This window comes from Alligator sinensis, unplaced genomic scaffold (genome assembly GCF_000455745.1).
Source record: "Alligator sinensis unplaced genomic scaffold, ASM45574v1 scaffold732_1, whole genome shotgun sequence".
Taxonomy (NCBI): Eukaryota; Metazoa; Chordata; order Crocodylia; family Alligatoridae; genus Alligator; species Alligator sinensis.
The window spans coordinates 109579-127350 of record NW_005843309.1 but is presented as its reverse complement, the minus strand read 5'-3'; the positions used below and the strand labels follow the sequence as shown (position 1 = coordinate 127350).

Genomic DNA, 17772 nt, shown 5'->3' with positions numbered 1-17772 from the left:
TTCTTTACTGTCCGAGCCCCCAAGGTCTGGAACAGCCTGCCACCGGAGGTGGTTCAAGCGCCTTCATTGAACACCTTCAAGACGAAACTGGATGCTTATCTTGCTGGGATCCTATGACCCCAGCTGACTTCCTGCCCTTTGGGCAGGGGGCTGGACTCAATGATCTCCCGAGGTCCCTTCCAGCCCTAATGTCTATGAAATCATCGCACTTCTTAGCCAAACTGCCACAAGCCTGACACAGCAGCAGACACCGCACCTGGTCCTGCCACAGGAAAAGCAGCAGGGCCACGGTGCTCATCCTCCTGCTGCTGTGAAGGAGAGAGAGGAAGACATGGGGGTCCACCGATCCCCCTACCCCATGATAGCCCACCACACACCTGCCCCAGGTGAGCAGACAACCCCACAGCAACCCCTGCTGCACAATGGTGGTATAGCACCCTCTGCCCCATTACAGCACCTATCACACCTGCCCCAGGTGTCGACCCCCCAATCCCTCCTGAAGGTGTGCCACATACATACTCCAGGTGGAGTTCTGCCCCCCAGTGATGATGCCCCCTGCAGGGCAATGAGATATCACCCCTACCTACCCTGGCTCCCTTCACACCTGCCTTAGGTGAACACAGATCCCATGTGGGACAGACACCAGCATCTGCGTCAGGTCAGTGCAGACCCCGCCAGCCCATCTGGTGACCACCGCCCTACAGGGCACAAGCAGTAATGACCCCAGCTCCAGCTCTGCCCCTAACTCTGCAGGGGCTGCTGCTGCAACCCACCAACCCCCAGAGGGGACAAACTCAGCCTGATTCCCCTATGCTTGGCTGGACAGCCTGTGCCCAATGCCCCACCCCAGGCCCAGCACAAGCCACCTCTCCTGACCCCAATACCCGACCCAGCACTGGATATTGCCGGCATGCTGGCTGGGGTGCTGGCAGCGGTGTGGAGAACCTGCTCTGCCAAGGAGGGAGACACCGCCCTGGAGGGAGACAGACTGCCCCCGACTCCCCCAGTCACCTCTGTGGTGCAAATCGCAGGCTGTGGTGGGTGAGGGCAGGAACAGGGCAGACGGGGCTGGCTTGGAGCACCTGTTGAGCCAGTTGCCAGTCGCTCGCCAGGGTTGCTCACCCTGTGGTGCTGGCTCACCCAGCTCTGGGCCCTGCTGTGGGAAGAGGGCAAAAGAGGGTGGAATCAGCCAATCAGGCAGCAGCAGTGTGGGTAGATCAGACCACCTCCTGCTCCCAAGGGTTAGCAACAACCTCTGCATTGTGGGGAATGATTTACAAAGGGAAGGGGCTTCGAAGGCACAGAGATCTGCCCTGGAAAGGGTTGTGGGCCTGGGTCTGTTACCATTGCACAGCTTGGGAGAAGACACAGAGATCAACCACAGAGGTGGCACGTCCAGTTCTGGGGCTTTAGTAGCAGGGAATGCATGAGAGAGAATACAAAGAAGGGGAAGAGGACAGGGGAGCAGCACGCACCCCGTGCTGCACAGTTCTGCAGAGACTGAAAAGCAAAACAGGCCAAAAAGGCTCCGGAGGTGGCAGAAGCAGCTCCTTGCAGACCCCACTGGGCATGGGCAGGTCTGGGAGAGGGGTGATGTGGTGGTGAGAAAAGATGAGGTCAGGGAGGACGGTAGGGAATGCTTCCCCAGCCATAAATGCACTCCTCCCTGCAATTCAAGGGCTCATATACCAGAACCCCTGTACCAGGAGGAAGGTGAAACCTGTGAGGCAGGCAAGGCAAGTTCCCGGGTGTCATTTGAAGTCAGCCATCTGGGGGAGGGCACCCTAGCATGAAGGCACTTCTTCCCCTGGGAGTACTTTTACAGAATGATGGGGAATGCATAGGCTCCAAGGCTGATGCAAGGATCATCTCCTCGTCTCCTCCCCCAACATCGGGGCTGACCTCTGCCTGAGGTGTTTCCTCCTAGCCCCCCCACAACCATATCTTGGGGGCCAGTGTCTGGACTCTGGACTTCCACTGTACCCTACAAGGGACAAAGCCTGGGGAAACTCTTTCTGCAGGCCACCAGCATCCGAGTGCTTGTCTGAATGCAGCCACTGGTGGGTGCTGAGCAGGCAGACATCTAAAAGCCCTTCCGGCACTGCTGGCAGAATTAGGGATGCTTCTGGGTGTGGATGTGCTGATTCCTGGATGGGTGGGAAAGATGGGTGAAGCTTTTCCAATACTCAGAGCACTGATGTAGCTTCTCACCTGTGTAGATGCACTGGTGTTCAGCACAGGCTGCAGGAGTAGGTGAAGCTGTTCCTACGCTAAGAGCACTGATGTGGCTTCTCCCCTTTGTGCATGCGCCGGTGCCGGGCCAGGCTGGAGAGGTTGCTGAAACTCTTCCCACACTCAGAGCATTGATTTGGCTTCTCCCCTGTGTGGACATGCTGGTGCTGGGCTAGACCGGACAAGCGAGTGAAGCTTTTCCCACACACAGAGCACTGATATGGCTTCTCCCCTGTGTGAATGTGCTGGTGCCGGGCCAGGTGGGAGGAATAACTGAAGCTCTTCCCACAGTCAGAGCACTGATATGGCTTCTCCCCTGTGTGGATACGCTGGTGCACGGCCAGGTTGGAGGATTGACTGAAGCTCTTCCCACACTCAGAGCATGAATGTGGCTTCTCCCCCGTATGGACGCGCTGGTGCAGGGCCAGCTCGGAGGAATAACAGAAGCTCTTCCCACACTCAGAGCACTGATATGACTTCTCCCTTCTATGGATGCGCTGGTGCTGGGCCAGGTTGACATATTGGCTGAAGCTCTTCCCACACACAGAGCACTGATGTGGCTTCTCCTTTCTGTGAATGTGCTGGTGGTAGGCCAGGCCAGAGGAGCGAGTGAAGCTCTTCCCACACACAGAGCACCGATGTGGCTTCTCCCTTGTGTGGACGCGCTGGTGCTGGGCCAGGCCAGAAGAGCGAGTGAAGCTCTTCCCACACACAGAGCACTGATATGGCTTCTCCCTTGTGTGGACGCGCTGGTGCTGGGCCAGGCCAGAAGGAGCGAGTGAAGCTCTTCCCACACACAGAGCACTGATATGGCTTCTCCCCCGTGTGGATGCGCTGGTGCTTGGCCAGGCTGGAGAGGATTCTGAAACTCTTCCCACACTCAGAGCACTGATGTGTCTTCTCCCTTGTATGGATGCGCTGGTGCCTGGCCAGGGAGGAGGATTGGCTGACACTCTTCCCACACACAGAGCACTGATATGGCTTCTCCCCCGTGTGGATGCGCTGGTGCTTGGCCAGGGAGCAGGATTGGGTGAAGCTTCTCCCACACTCGGAGCACTTATATGGCTTCTCCCCCGTGTGGATACGCTGGTGCTGGGCCAGGCTGGAGAGTATTCTGAAATTCTTCCCACACTCAGAGCACTGATATGGCTTCTCCCCCGTGTGGATACGCTGGTGCTGGGCCAGGCTGGAGAGTATTCTGAAATTCTTCCCACACTCAGAGCACTGATGTGGCTTCTCCCTTGTGTGGATGTGCCGGTGCTGGGCCAGGCTGGAGGAGAAAGTAAAGCTCTTCCCACACTCAGAGCACTGATATGGCTTCTCTCCCGTGTGAATGAGCTTGTGCTTGGTCAGGGAGGAAGAATAACTGAAGCTCTTGCCACACTCAGAGCACTGATATGGCTTCTCCTCCGTGTGCATGCGCTGGTGCTGGACCAGGTGGGAGGAATAACTGAAGCTCTTCCCACACTCAGAGCACTGATATGCCTTCTCCCCTCTGTGGACGCGCTGGTGCTTGGCCAAGTGGGAGGAATAACTGAAGCTCTTCCCACACTCAGAGCACTGATGTGGCTTCTCCCCTGCATGGATAACCTGGTGTTGGACCAGCTTGGAAGAAGAGATGAAGCTCTTCCCAAACACAGAGCAATGATGACGCTTCTCCATTGTGTGCATGCACCTGTGCCTGGCCAGGTTGGAGGGCTGCCTGAAGCTCTTCCCACACTTTGTGCAGCAGTGTGGCTGCTGCCTCCTCCGCACACGCTGGTGCTGGCACAGGCCTTGCCAGCTGAAGAAGTTCTTCCTGCACCCGATGCAGCAGTGTGTCTTCCTTCCCAAGTGCATGCGCCGGTGCTGAACCAGGGAGAAGAAATGGGTGAAAGTCTTACCACATGTGACACAGCCGTACTGACGCTTCTTCCTGTGCACATCCTGGGTTTTGAGCAGCTCCAAGCTGTGCACAAAGCTCTTCCCCGTTTTGGTGAAGCGGTGGGGGAGCTGTCCAGAATGGATCTGGTGGTGAGCAGCCAGGGTCGAGAGGTAGGCGAAGCTCTTCCCATACGTGACGCATACATGGGGCTTCTCCCCAGCGTGCCTTATCTTGTGCAGAGCCAGGCGTGAGGGGCAACTAAAACTCTTCCTGCGCTGATGGCAGGAATGGGCTCTCCCCCTGGGCTTGGTAGTGAGCTCCTGCTTCCCTCTGAGGCCCCCAACACTGCCTTGGTTTGCATGCAGTGTCTCTCTCCAGTGGACCTTTTCTTTCTGCCTCTTCAGGTGTCTCAGCATGACATATTCATCCCTGCACCTCAGGCTGTTTCTGGCTTCTTTCCCTTCTTCACTCCAAGGCCCAACTAGAGATGGGAGCGTGTTCACTGCTACATTCTCCTGCTTTGGGGGCATCCCCTGACCCTCATGCCACTGGTCCTTTGTTGGGCTCAGGGAATCCACCTCACCCATACTCCCCAGGGAAGCCCATGATGGCTCCAGCTTTCCAGGCCCTTCCTCAGGAGCCTGCTCCTCAGTTCTGCTCAGCAACCAGGCATGTCCTGCATGGGAGGAAGAAACACCAGATTAGTCCCTGCCCTGATGCCAAGGGGCAAGCACTGCTATTCCCTGTGCTGAAATGGGCCTCAGAGCAGGATAGGACTTGGCACTTGTTTCCTCAAGAAAACTAGGTTTTTCGGCCAAAGGCCCAACTGCTGGAGGTGAGGCAGTGCCAGTGCCAGGTCCCTGTGCCAGTCTCACCTTCCCTACTCGGTGGAGTTAGGAGTCAGACTCTCAAGGTTTCTGGCCCAGCTCTCAGCCCCATCACCTCAGGCCCTGCTCCAAGAAATACACGGGACATGTGCATTCGAACTGTACCCAAATAGGTTCATGTTTTAAGAGGCTGAGGATGAGACCAGAATGATCTGCTAAAAGGAAAAAATGAGGCTGTCAAAGGGCTGCTGTATCCCACAGCACTGGTGGGTCCAGGGGCAGATGGTGCTGAGCCCTCCACCTGACTGGGCTGACACACTCCACAAGCCATAGTGCTTTGGTGCGACCCATCTGCAATGCTTGCCTCTGATTTCTGGCACTCCTGAAAGCAGCATCTGGGTACAAGGGTGAACAGCCTCGGGGTGCATTTCTGGGGCTTGTCACCAGTCAGGAGTGTGGTGAGCACTGCCTTACACTGCTTCGCAGCAGAAGCCATCATGTTTCATGCATTATCCCTCCAAGAAATGTTCTGGGAGTGGAGGATTGAGAGCAGTGATCTGCTTCCTACCTGTTTCTGGGGCAATGTCTGGTGCAGGGAATGAGCTCATGGAGCTTTCCTCTGCTAATGAATCCCAGGCAGCCTCCACATCACAGACAGCTGCACTGGGACAAAGGCCTTGGCATGAACCCACACAAGGACTCTGGGCTGAGCCTCAGGCTTTGTGACACTCAAGGCCCCAGAAAGGAAATGGCACAGGGGAGATTCTGGTGCAAACAGTGGGGGATTCACTTCCTCCCACAACATGAAATCTTCTGAATCCCACCCACTCCACCCACCACTTCATGCAGCCTGAGCCCAGGATTACACACGTCCGGTGCTCCAGGTCAACCGGACCAGGCAACACCAGGGACAGCCCCAGCCTCTCTCTTGTCCAACAAGAATGGCTGGGGGTGGCAAAAAGCCCAGAAGTGAGAGACTGTGCCCATGAGAGGTGAAGATAACCAGGGCAGGAGAGCCTAAAAATTAGTCCTGGGTAAGGCCTGAAAACTACACCCCCCTGGGCCTGATTAGTGCGGTGGAGGTACTTATGGCAGGGCAGTCTCTACGAAATGCCACGTTGCCACCCCTGAGAAAGGCGAGTGCAGAGCACCTGAAAACCTTGGCTTCCACGGCCTTGTGGGTTACTCTTGGCTGGGAAAAGGATAGGGGGAGCCTGCCCCAACAGGAAACCCCTGGTGAAAGCCAAGGAGGGAAGATGTGTGGGAGGGTACACCTTGCAGAAGCTGTCACTTCAAGCAGAAAAGACTGCGAAAAAAGCAGCCTCTCAAGCTGCAAGGAGAGGAACCTGTGAAGGAGCTGCAGCAGGGCCAGGGCCAGGGCCAAGCCAGCCACAGTGTCAAAAGTGATCCCATGACATGGACTAACTTAAAGGGGGTTAAGCCCTTCCCTTTTTTGTCTTTGTGTTTTCCAGAATGTGGACCAGCAGTGAACCATCAAGAAGGTCCCTTGGTACAAAGAAGATTCGAGTTTCACTGCGTTCTGCATAGTCATTGTCTTGCTTGCGCGGCTGTGTTTGTGTACTGTTATTGCTCTAAGTGGTTGTGATATTAACTATGCTAGACATGAAATGTAAGCACAACTTCTGGATGGGTTCTGGAATATGTGCAAAGTGGCTACAGAAAATGGTACATCCCTGGAGTATAGCCTCCAAGGGCTCAAAAATACCAGTCACGCCAAAGATCAAGAAGGGCGGATTGACCGTTTGTTTTTATTGTCATCCTTTTGTTGGTTTCATTTGACCCTTAGCATTTCTCCAGCATTTTGCAGTGCTCCCGTGGCACCAAGCAATCCATTTGAAACAACAAGGAAAGCGTTGCCCATTATATAGAAGGGGCAGAATTCCCGAGAACATGTCTGGTCCGCAAAAACCCTGATCATGGGATGTTTGTGTGATCTGAAAAGCCATCTTAAATATTAAAGAATACCATCATTTTAGTACTGGAAGAGATTACAAGACTTACCCATAATTATCGCTGGTGAAAAACTGTTCAGCTGGTAAGGAACTTGAGGATTAGGCAATTTGGCAAAAGAAAGTTATTGACGCAATGAACAAAGGAAGAGGGTGTTGTGTGCATGCTCTTACTCTGGGGAGTTGGGCGGCATTCGTGCAATTTCTACTTGAAGAGCGGGAAAGCCAGAAACAAACATCTCCCACACCCAGGGGAGGACTCGAGTCCGGCACCACCAAAGGTCGCTGCTGTAATGTCTAACGAAGCCACTTGTCGGGTCGTATTACAGGGACAAAAATTGTAATAATTACTACTACAGCTTACTGGATATTAAATCAGCAAGGGGCCATGTCAAACATTGGGGGTCTTTGGCAAAAACAATCCTGTTCGAAACAGTTTCCACAGTTTGAATTTCGGGGAGTGGAACAACACCCGTCTGCACACATGACAGCATAAGCTATTTGAGGTCAGCACCCAGAAATGGCAGCATAGGGCAGGTCTGCAGTTTCCAGGCTCTCTTTCACCCTGGGCATGGAGCATTTCTGAGAGGGGAGTCGGGTGGAGGGGACAGCCACAACTCACCTGGCAGCAGGTCCTCTGACCTCGAGATTTCGACACGGTCCTCATCATCACAGACCCAGAGCTCCACCTGTCCTCGCTGGATGCAGAAGATTAAGTCAGGGGCGGGGCCACGATATCCTGTTTGGGAAGTGGTTAGAGAGAGTTTATCCACTGGTATTGGATGCAGAATAAGCAACTGAAATTTGGGGAATGGAGCTAATGAACCCAAGTATTAGATTAAAGACTTGAAGGACAAGTGAGGCTGGACATTTAGGCTGAAAGGGAAGGCATAGCAAGGAGAAAAGGACGGTCCTATTCATCCAGGTAGTGGACGTATGGTCATAGGAAAGCAAACACCAGTGCAATTCCAGGCAAATGTGTGGAAATGAGCTTGGACAGGACACACTAGGCAAGAGAGGGAGGAAATCAGAATAACTGCCCAAGGAACAACTATTAGTGATTTTGAGGCACAATGAATGGCAAATGATATGATCATCGTGAGAAGGCAAAGGGAAATCATGTTATCAAGGGGGAAGACTCCAGGGAAGGCAGCTGGATAAAATGAAGGAGGAATATCTACAAGTATGAAATGTGAGAGGTCTGATCATGGACAGAGCAGAGGGGAACAAAGGGATTTAAGCCGCCGGCCAAATGTTCATGAGGATGACACTGTTAAAAACAGGGAGCAGACAACACCGCTTCAGTGCTCACATGGCTCCAGGGCAAGGCAAGAACCAGAGCTTTACCCAGGGAAACGAGGGCTTGGTAGTTCCTCAGCATCTGCTCCCGGTAAAGCCCCTTGTCTTCCTCTTCCAGCAGCTCCCACTCCTCCTGTGTGAAATACACTGCCACATCCTCAAACACCTCCCGGAGCTGCAGACACAAGCGTTACAGCATCAGTGTCTCCTGCCCCCGCTGCCCCCAGCCCCCACGGCCCTGTCTGCACTCATTCTGCACTACAGCGCTTTGCACGCTTAGCCAGGACAGGCAGGGGTACGCTACTCAGCTGACACATGATATGCAGGGATCCTGGTTTTGTCTGTTTAAAAACTGGAAATTCTCTCATAAAAGAAAAAATTGCTCCCAACCCATAGGCCCTCACCCCTGCTACCACAATCCCTCCCACTGCCCCGTGGCATCTGGTCCAGGAAGAGAGAAAGGCTTGTGGCAGGACACTTTCACCTCCCTGGACTTCCCAGTGCTGACCTCAGAGCAGCTGTCCTTAGACCAAACACTGCAAAACAAACCTGAACATGGAGTTGTGCAACCATAAATCAAATGCAGGCTGGGTTGTGTTACGCACGGTTCAAACAGGGACTGTGGAGTCTTCTCCGATTAACTAAATTAGCTGCTGTGTCCCCTTTGTGTCGGGGGGTCTTTACTTACATCCCCTCTCCCAGCACTGTTCCCCTTCCCACCACACTGCTCCCCTGCACTTGGTATTCAAAAGACTCTCTTTATTTAATAGTCTGGTCTGTGCATATCCTTCAATTCCAATTTATGAAATGAGCATGGAATCGAAAAAACCTGTGCTGTGCCCCTGATTCAGTTAATCTGTAAGCTGCAAATCCATCCCGGCTTCTGCCTCCCCTCACACTAACACAGATAATCAGCAGCCAGGTGTGCTGCTCACTCCTGCCAAACTGATGGGCTGGGGGGACCCTGCTGGCATCTGTGCTCCCCGGTCCTAGCCAGGTGGGAGAGGCCTTGCTGGGCTCAGCTGTAGAGACCACTGCCCCGGGCTCCCTGGTGATGGCTGGCTGGACTCTGACCAGGCCTTCCCGTGCCAGCACCCCTGCTCACTCTTCAGGTCTCTCTGCTCCCCAAACTCTTCACAGCACCCCTGGCTCCTCCTGGGCTCTGCCCCAGCTGCACTCCCACCCCCACCTCCAGCCAGTGCCCTGCTCACCTCCATGCTCTCCCCCTGCTTCGTCAACCTGCCCTGCCCCTCCCGCAGCTGGCCCAGCCCAGGTGTCAGGGAGCCGCTCTGTCCCCGTGTCCCTGGGGAGGGTCTCTGCAGCTCCAGGTTTACAGACCCTTCCTCAGGAGGCTGCTGATCCGCTCTGCTCAGGGTCCCGGCACCTGCGGGTGGGAAGAGGGTGCACAGGTGAGCCCTGGGGTGGTGGCACAGGGAAAGCCCTGCTTATCTCCTGGACTGGCCTGGGATGAAGGCAGCTGGAGGATGCAGTGTGTGGAAGAGCTGGGAGAAGGACTCATTGTCCCACTGGCAAGAGGCTGGAGATGAGCCTCTAGAACTGCCCCAGCTCCAGTGGTGACCATGGCATCGTGACCTCGCTCCCTGAGAAGGGATCTGGAGGGATGCCGGTGTTGGGTCACATCCACATGTTGGGGTGGGGGGTGGAAATGCAGGGTCAGTCTACTCCAGGATGCATGAAATGCTCCCAGGGGCACCAGGAGAACAAGAACCGCCAACCTGCTGGAGCACGGACCCATCAAACTGTTCTGGCAGAGATTTCTCCACTGGGGGACAGGGCCTTTTGCCACTGGAAAGGGGAGACCCACCGCTCCTCACCTCACCTGGGGAAGGGCCTGGTCAGGGGTCCCCGCCTGGGGACCCTCCACGTGCTGACAGCTCCCAGGTCTCCCCTGTCCCGGGGATCTGCAGCAGGACGGAGGCCTGGGTGAACAGCACCTGGCCCAGCCAGAGGCCACTGGGGACTCATTTCAGCATCACCTGCACCAGCCTCTTATTCATTGAGACTATTACAACACTGATCTTTGAACAGAAATTAGATCACTGATTCCGGTCATGATAGCACGGCAAGAGCCAGTCACCTAAAGCATCTTTCTGAGAGCAGTGGCACAGGCAGTGAGAAAGATCCTGGGCCTCGGACCACCCACAGGGACCAGAGCCCTGTCCCACCCCAGCCACACAGGTACAAACCTTGCAACCCTGTCCCAGGCAGGGGCAGGCATTGCAGCCACTCACCCCAACCGCAGGACAGCCACTCAGGCTCTTATCTGCATGCCAGGACTTCATCCTCCACCTCACCTGTCCCTGGGTCCTTGGACTCATTCAAGAGCCACCGGCTACTGTACGCTCCACTCCGCTCGCTGTCCCCCTGTGCAGCACTTGTTTGGAGTCTGCGACCCCACGCCCACCCTGTTTTCTATTTAGTTGTCCGCCAAACTCAACTGACCTAAACCCAGTAGCCAACACTAATAATGGCGGGGGGTGTGGGGAGGTAACTGCTACTCTTTGGGTGTCAATCCCATGTTAACCTTCTACATCAAAAAGGCTGGTAAGGACCTGGATCTGGGTTGGGCGGGGGCTCCTCTTTTGTGACATGAGGCAGCTCATCCTTAGGCCCTGGGGTTTCCCAAAGTCCTGAAAAAGAAAAACTGGGGGGAAAAAAGAAACTTGGAGTTTTGCTACAGTGCTGGACCAGCTCCAATTTAGACAACACAAGCAACTTCTGCACCCTCAGCCCTTGCCTGCAGACCTCCTGGGTCCTGCTCCTCCAGCTCCCGCCGGGAAGGGGAGGCCCACGGCTGCCACAAGCTCCAGTGCAGCAGCCACGTCTCCCCAAGAGGGATCTCACCGGCCGGGGGCCTGGCCTCTCGCTCTCTATACACTTGTGTCGGCAGTGTCCGGTCTCTAGGAACACCTGTGGGAAAGGAGACAGTGGAAATCTGGCCATGGATCTGAGAGCCGGGACCATAATCCTGCCCCAGGCCAAGGTCTGCCTGGCCCTGATGCTCCCAACCACCCCAGGATGCGGGCACTGGGCTGGCTGGAGAAATGGGGCAGCCACAGCTCTCCACCCCTTCCCCAGCCCATCGGCTGCTCCCTCCTCCCCCCGCCCTGCAGTTAGGATGCCCCCCGCTCCCTGATTGGGTGGGACAGTGCCCAAAGAGGAACCTCAAATCCCGGTCCTGGGCTGCATGCCCCCAGGACAGCGTTTGTCCCAAATTCACAGTGTCTAAAGGGATGGGAACCTGTGCTTTCCCTTTGCAGGTGGGCAGCGTGCAGGTGTGCAAGGGGCTGGTGGGAGCGGGATGCAGGGGCACCAGGGCACTCGCATGCCTGCACACAAACACCTGGCCATGAATACAGTGGGAAAGGCTAGGGAGCAGCTGCCTGCAGGTACGCACTGGGGGGAAGGGAGGCGGGAGAGGTGTTGGGGGGCGAAGTGGGGTGGATGGAGGCTCCAGGAGGAGGGGAGGAGTTGGACAGGGGCGAGGGAGCGCCGGACAGGTCCTGCGGGAGCGGGGCATGTGCCAGCCCAGATCTCTGCGGTGGGGGCGGGGCGCCGTGCGCAGAGACCCTAACCCTAACCCAGCCCTGCGGGGCCCGCTCCCCCCCTCGCCGTTACCCCTCAGCGCTGCCCCCGCGGGCCGGGCCGGGCGCAGCGGGATCCCGCACCCGGGCTCGGCGGGGCAGGAGGAGGGACGGGACGGAACGAACCAGTCTCCCCACAGCAGCACGTCCTGCTCGGGGCGGGGCTCCTGACCCTTCCCAGCCTGCTTTGCAAGCCCTGCCTAGCGCGATTGGAAGAGGCAGCGGCGCGTTGGACCCTCCCCTCCGCACCCCGTAGAGACCCGATTCACCGCCGCCCTCATCTGCATATGCAAATCGCATGTAAATGAGACCCGTGGACGGCGTTACCTCCTGCCCAACGCAGCCCGCCCCCGCCACGCGCTGTCGGGGCGCGGGGCGCAGACACACGTGACAGCCCGGGGTGGACGCCCGAGCCCACGTGCGGGCTCCAAACGGCTCCCAACCCCCCCCGCGGAGCCCATCGCCGGCTGACCGCTCCGGGAGGGAGGGAGGAGCCCCCGCGCCCACACCAAGCCCCTTGCAGGGCCCACGGCACAGAGGAACAGGCTCCCCTTGCCTGGGGGGCGCTGCCCAGGAGCCCGGGGTGACCTGCCTGCTCCTCAGCCGCCTCTGGGTCCAAGCCCTGTGCTGCCCTGAGACCACGCACATTCATCACTGTGGTGGGGACAAAAAATGAAAAACCCCAGGCAATGGGTTTACACCAGTGGAGGGGTCCAGCTTTCCACCCAGCGGGGGCCAGGTAATGTGCACCAAAGCAGAGCAAGCCCACCTGGGATGGGACGGGAATCCAAGTTTAGGCATGAATCTTTTATGATAATTTCTGATACCTTCTAATCCCATAGTGTAACAGCTGTTGGGCACGATTATAAGTGGCTCTGAGCTAACAGATTAGTGTAAAACAAGGTATAAAGGAGCACGTATGTCAAGTGACCAGCATGACGGACGGGACAGAAGGACCATTGCTGAACCAAGCCTGGACCCCAGACTCCCAGTGTGAGCGAAGATCGGATTCTGACCTAGAGATCTGCCCGGTGACCCCTCGGACACAATTGATCGGGGATGCCTGAGTTCGCTGGAGCAACTTGCCGCACACCTGGCATAGAGGGGCTGCCCATAAGTTGCCAACCCCATGTGCGAACTCTTTGCCATTCAGTCTGTCTGTTGTTATCATTCACTATTAGCTCTTTATTACTGTACTACCTGTTTGTCACATTAGCCTTTCTGTTAACAGTTGTATGCTGAGCTATCAGTAAATTTGCCTTTGCTTCACTCCCGACTCACCTCCTCGATCCCGAACCCAGCAGCCTAATGGCTGATACACTCACAGCGCCTAGGCTGGCCTGTGACAGATCAATAAGCCCAAGTTTATTTGTGTGCATTAATTGCACATGTAGACACACACGCAGGCATTAGCTGATCTCACCAGCAGGTCCACATGCCTTTGGAAAAGGGGAAGGTTCCTCTTGGGCTGGGGAAAAACACTCAGCAACACTCTCAACCTGACCCAAAGCTGAGGAGAAGTTAGGGAAGGGCACTTTTATTATTTAGTTTTGAAATGTCCTGGTCTCAGGCCAAATCAGCCAAATCTTGTGCCACTACCCCCCCACAAGCCACCTCCCTCCCAGACTCTTCCCGCTGGGGCCTCAGATACTCCCACATCCATGCCGTGGCCAACACATCCTGCTGCTGAGAGAGCCCAGGCCCAGGCCGTGCCCCCACTGCAGCGGGAGGCAACCCACCCAGATTGCCTCCCGCTGGGAGGGCCTCCTGCTTGGCCTTCTGCTTGGCAGCCCTTGTGCAGCTTAGCCGGGGTCCCTTAAAAATGGGCAGCTGGCGACAGGCCACAGCAGCCACCATCCTGCTGCTGTTGCCAGGCTTGTTATTAGGCACTTCAGAAAACCCCGGCCAAGGCCATGCCCCCCCCTAGTCTGCATCGCAGTGCTGGGGATACTGGTGCCATCGCTTGTAGCGGGGCTGCGTGAGACACTGCAGCTGCATGGGACACAGCAGCTGCACAGCACCGTGGCACCTTCCTCCAGTCCCTGTAAGTAAGGAGGGGGAGCTGGGACTCCCCCAGCTCTGGGAGAGGAACCGGGACTGGTGGCTGCTGCAGGGGGAGCTGGGAGCCCGGTTGTCTCCATTCAAGGGGCTGACCCTGTTTTACCACCTTCCAGCTCCGGTTACCCCCATCGCGACCAGAACTGCAGAGACCGTCTCCTCCAGCCACACCACTCTCTCCTACACAGCACGTGCTGAAGCCTGTAAAGGACACGGGTCAGAGTGCCCAGCCCTGACGTGGCAGAGGTGGGTCACAGTCGGGTGTGACAAGGGGGTGAGATCCTGTCGTCTCTGGGCTGGGGCACTGGGGTGGCTCCACAGAGCACCAGCGCCTGGTGCTGAGATGCGGCTGGCTCTGGGGTGGGCACGGGGGGCTTGGGCTCCTGTTACTTGAATGGGAGCAGAGGCAGCAGACAGAGCCCAGGGAGCTGAGCAGGGGCTAGCCCCAAGGACGACAGTAAAGAAACCCTGCTGCCCAGGCAGGGAGCTGCCCGGGGGGGCAGAGAGGGTGCCTGTAAATGTTGGTGACTTTGGCTTGGCTGGTTGTGTGTGGAAATACACAATGACTTTTTAATTGTGGAAGGCTTTGATTTATCGCGGCAAGTTAGACCATCAAACGGTGACTTTTCATGCCATTTTGTGTCGTGTATCTAAACAATACACATCATTTACAAGCACCCAGAGAGCCCAAGGAGGCTCAGTGCCCACAGCTGGGTGGACACGGGGCCCGGGGGCTGCCCCCCTCCCCCTGGCAGACCCTGGTTGTGCTCCCATGTGGCCAGGGATGGGATTTAACCCCCTGCACACTCTGCCTCAGTGTGCCAGCCCAGGCTGGGCCTGGTCATGCCCACTCCCCACCCCACCCCACCCCACTGTAACCCCCATCACACCTTCACCTGGCTGCAGTGCCCCACTGCAGGCACCGGGGGGCAGCACTGAGCTTCCCCCACCAATACCCAACATGACCCACAGGAGGGCAGCACTTCCCATCTCAACTTCCCTAAACACAGTCCCTGAGGAACACCAGGCACAACCCCAAACATGCGTCCCAGTGCTGCAGGACGTCACAACAGCTCGGAAACTGTCTCCTGCACCACCCTACTGTGAGAGACCAGCTCGAGGAAGAATCAACACATGATGCAACCAGATAAAAGAAATCAGCCCAGATAGCTCCCCAAACATCATACAACATTTCCAAAGAGACTACTGTAACCCGGGCGGTACTCCAAGAGGTACCCCCTCTCCAATTGAAGGGATCAAAGCAGGTGCACAAGCGCTGTGGGAGGTGTAGGTACCCTCCTCCCCCTATAGAGCAGAGCCAGACCACCAATGGGGACTTAACCATATACCTTTTAATGAGAGAACAGTACTGGGAACATAACAGGCATAAATCAGGGGGTATAGTAGATGCTACAATGCCCCAAAGGGGCAGGATTCAACAGAGGTTAGACACTTACAATCATAGACATATTCATCCAGTTGACAAAAGACAGGGTTAACCAAAATGTAAAACACAAACAGCAGAACAAACAATACTGGTTGGTATTACTGGAAATATAAGGAGCCACAAAATACAAAATGTCAAATGACAAGGAATATAAGGCCTAGGTACCTGGAGGGGGAGAAAGGGGGAAAACACAATGGCCCCTTTCCACTGCAAGAGAAAATTCTCCCTGTTAGCTCACTCACCCCAAGTCACCACAGCTAGGACTTGAAGTCAGATCTCCCATATGGTATGCAGAAACCCTGCCACACAGCCACCAGTGCTGGTGCTATGTTAAGCTGCTAGGGGTCTTGACCTTCCCGGAGCCCCAGCCTCATGTCAAGCTGCCTGGCCTCTGATTGAAGGAGCTGGAAGCAGAGCTGGGAACCCCTCAGGTTGCTGCACAGATCCTTGCTGGAGCTGGGGAGCCTCTCCTGCTGGCCACAGCCTCTCGTAGGGGATCCTGGAACCCAGTGGGGAGCCTCTCCTGCCAGTCACACACCGCACTGCTGAGGATCCCAGTGCTGCCTGCAGGTCCCACTCCTTCAGGCTCTTCTCAGGCAACTGCTCCCGCACCGCTGGCTCAGCGATTTGAAGCTCCTTCCTTGTGGTCCCTCGCTAGTCTCTCCAGAGTCAGCCACACTGCCCCTTTTATCCCCCTCCAGGTGACCCAAGGGACCAATCAGGGCACAAGGAGGGCGAGTCTCTGGGGCCTGATTGGTGAGGAAAGGGAATCCCAAGTCCTCCAATCATCTTTTGCCCCTTCAAAACCCCTGGGCTAGGTCACTGCCAGCCAGCCCGTCACACTACCAAAGGTTTTTCTACCACATCCACCCAATGGATAAACAAGAAATGGAACCAAGTACTCCAGAAACAACTTTCCCAGCTGCAAAACAAGCCTCAGAGCAATACCACGTGACACTCCAACCTCCGACCCGAGGGAACCGAAAGAACCGGTCAACTCTCAAAGTTATCCATCTCTTCATGCATGTGCTTGCCAAAGTGGAAAAATATATCCTCTCTACAAGCCTTTTTTTCTGTCTGGAAAAACACCCTCATAAAACACTACAATGTTAGAACAAGAAAGATTTTTCCAATGCCTCTGTCTCCACAACCAAAACAAATCCACTTCCAACAGCACTTCATCCTGTGACACCAAAAAAATCCAAAATTATATCAGATTGGACACATCACAGTGGACAAAATCCAAACCTCGACTGCTACCTTGCCTGCTTCAGGGAAAGAACAAACAAACAATGAAATAATCAGCACACACCACCACAACAGCTAGAGATGCACCGAGACACCGGTCCATATCGTATCAGCACCAGTAAAAGGAAAACCACTCTGCCCCAGCCCCAGCCCACAGGAGACAGGGCAGGGATGAGGTAGCCCCCAGGCCAGGGGTCCACATGCTAACAGTAGCCTCCAAGGCCGAGGCGCAGGAAACACCCCCCACCCCTAGAAGCCATTGAGCTCCCAGCCGGGCCAGCGCTGGCACCCAGGCAGGAGAGCACAGACAGTGCCAGCACCACAGCAGCCCCCCCAGCCTGGTTCTTCACCCTTCAAGTCCCCGGGAACCGAGAGGCCCACAGCAGGACTGCCCTGCCCAGAGGCAGCTTCCTGTGCCCAGCTCATAGCCCACCCTTTATCCACCGCCCCTGCCCCAGTGCCCTCCCCTGGGTCGGGTCCATCATGCTGACACAGGGTGAAAGTGCTAGACTTTAGGAAAGCTGACTTCAATGAACTCAGGCGATTAGTCAAGGACGCACTGCAGAGTAGGAGTTTTGAAGTGATGGGAGCCCAAGAAGGGTGGCTGTGCCTTAAGGAAACGATCCTTCGGGCACAAAGCAAGACAATCCCCGAGCGAGGCAAAAGGGGGAAAGGGGCCAGGAGGCTTCCCTGGCTGACCAGAGAAATCCAGGGCAGCCTAAGGGACAAAAGGGGAGCACATAAAAAGTGGAAACAGAGAGAGATCACCAAAGATGAATATACCTCCTCTGCTCGCGCTTGTAGGGAGGCAGTTAGACAGGCCAAAGCTACCATGGAGCTGAGGATGGCAACCCAAGTAAAAGACAACAAGAAATTGTTTTTTAGATATATTGGGAGTAAAAGGAAGGCCCAGGGAGGAATAGGACCCCTGCTAAATGGGCAGAAACAATTGGTGACGGACAGAGGGGACAAGGCTGAACTCCTCAACGAGTTCTTTGCCTCAGTGTTCCTAAGTGAGGGGCATGACAAGTCTCTCACTGGGGTTGTAGAGAGGCAGCAGCAAGGCGCCAGACTACCATGCGTAGACCCTGAGATGGTCACTTGGAAGAACTGGATGCCTTTAAGTCGGCAGGCCCGGATGAGCTCCATCCGAGGGTGCTGAAGGCACTGGCCGACATCATTGCAGAGCCACTGGCAGGAATATTTGAAAGCTCGTGGCACA

At 55.8% G+C, this 17772-nt stretch overlaps 2 pseudogenes; both read right to left on the bottom strand.

The window, feature by feature from the left end:
• Positions 1 to 940: 940 nt before the first annotated feature.
• LOC112548584 lies at positions 941 to 9568 on the bottom strand (annotated as a pseudogene).
• The window catches only part of LOC112548587, a 10830-nt pseudogene continuing 2587 nt past the window's right edge, over positions 9530 to 17772 (bottom strand).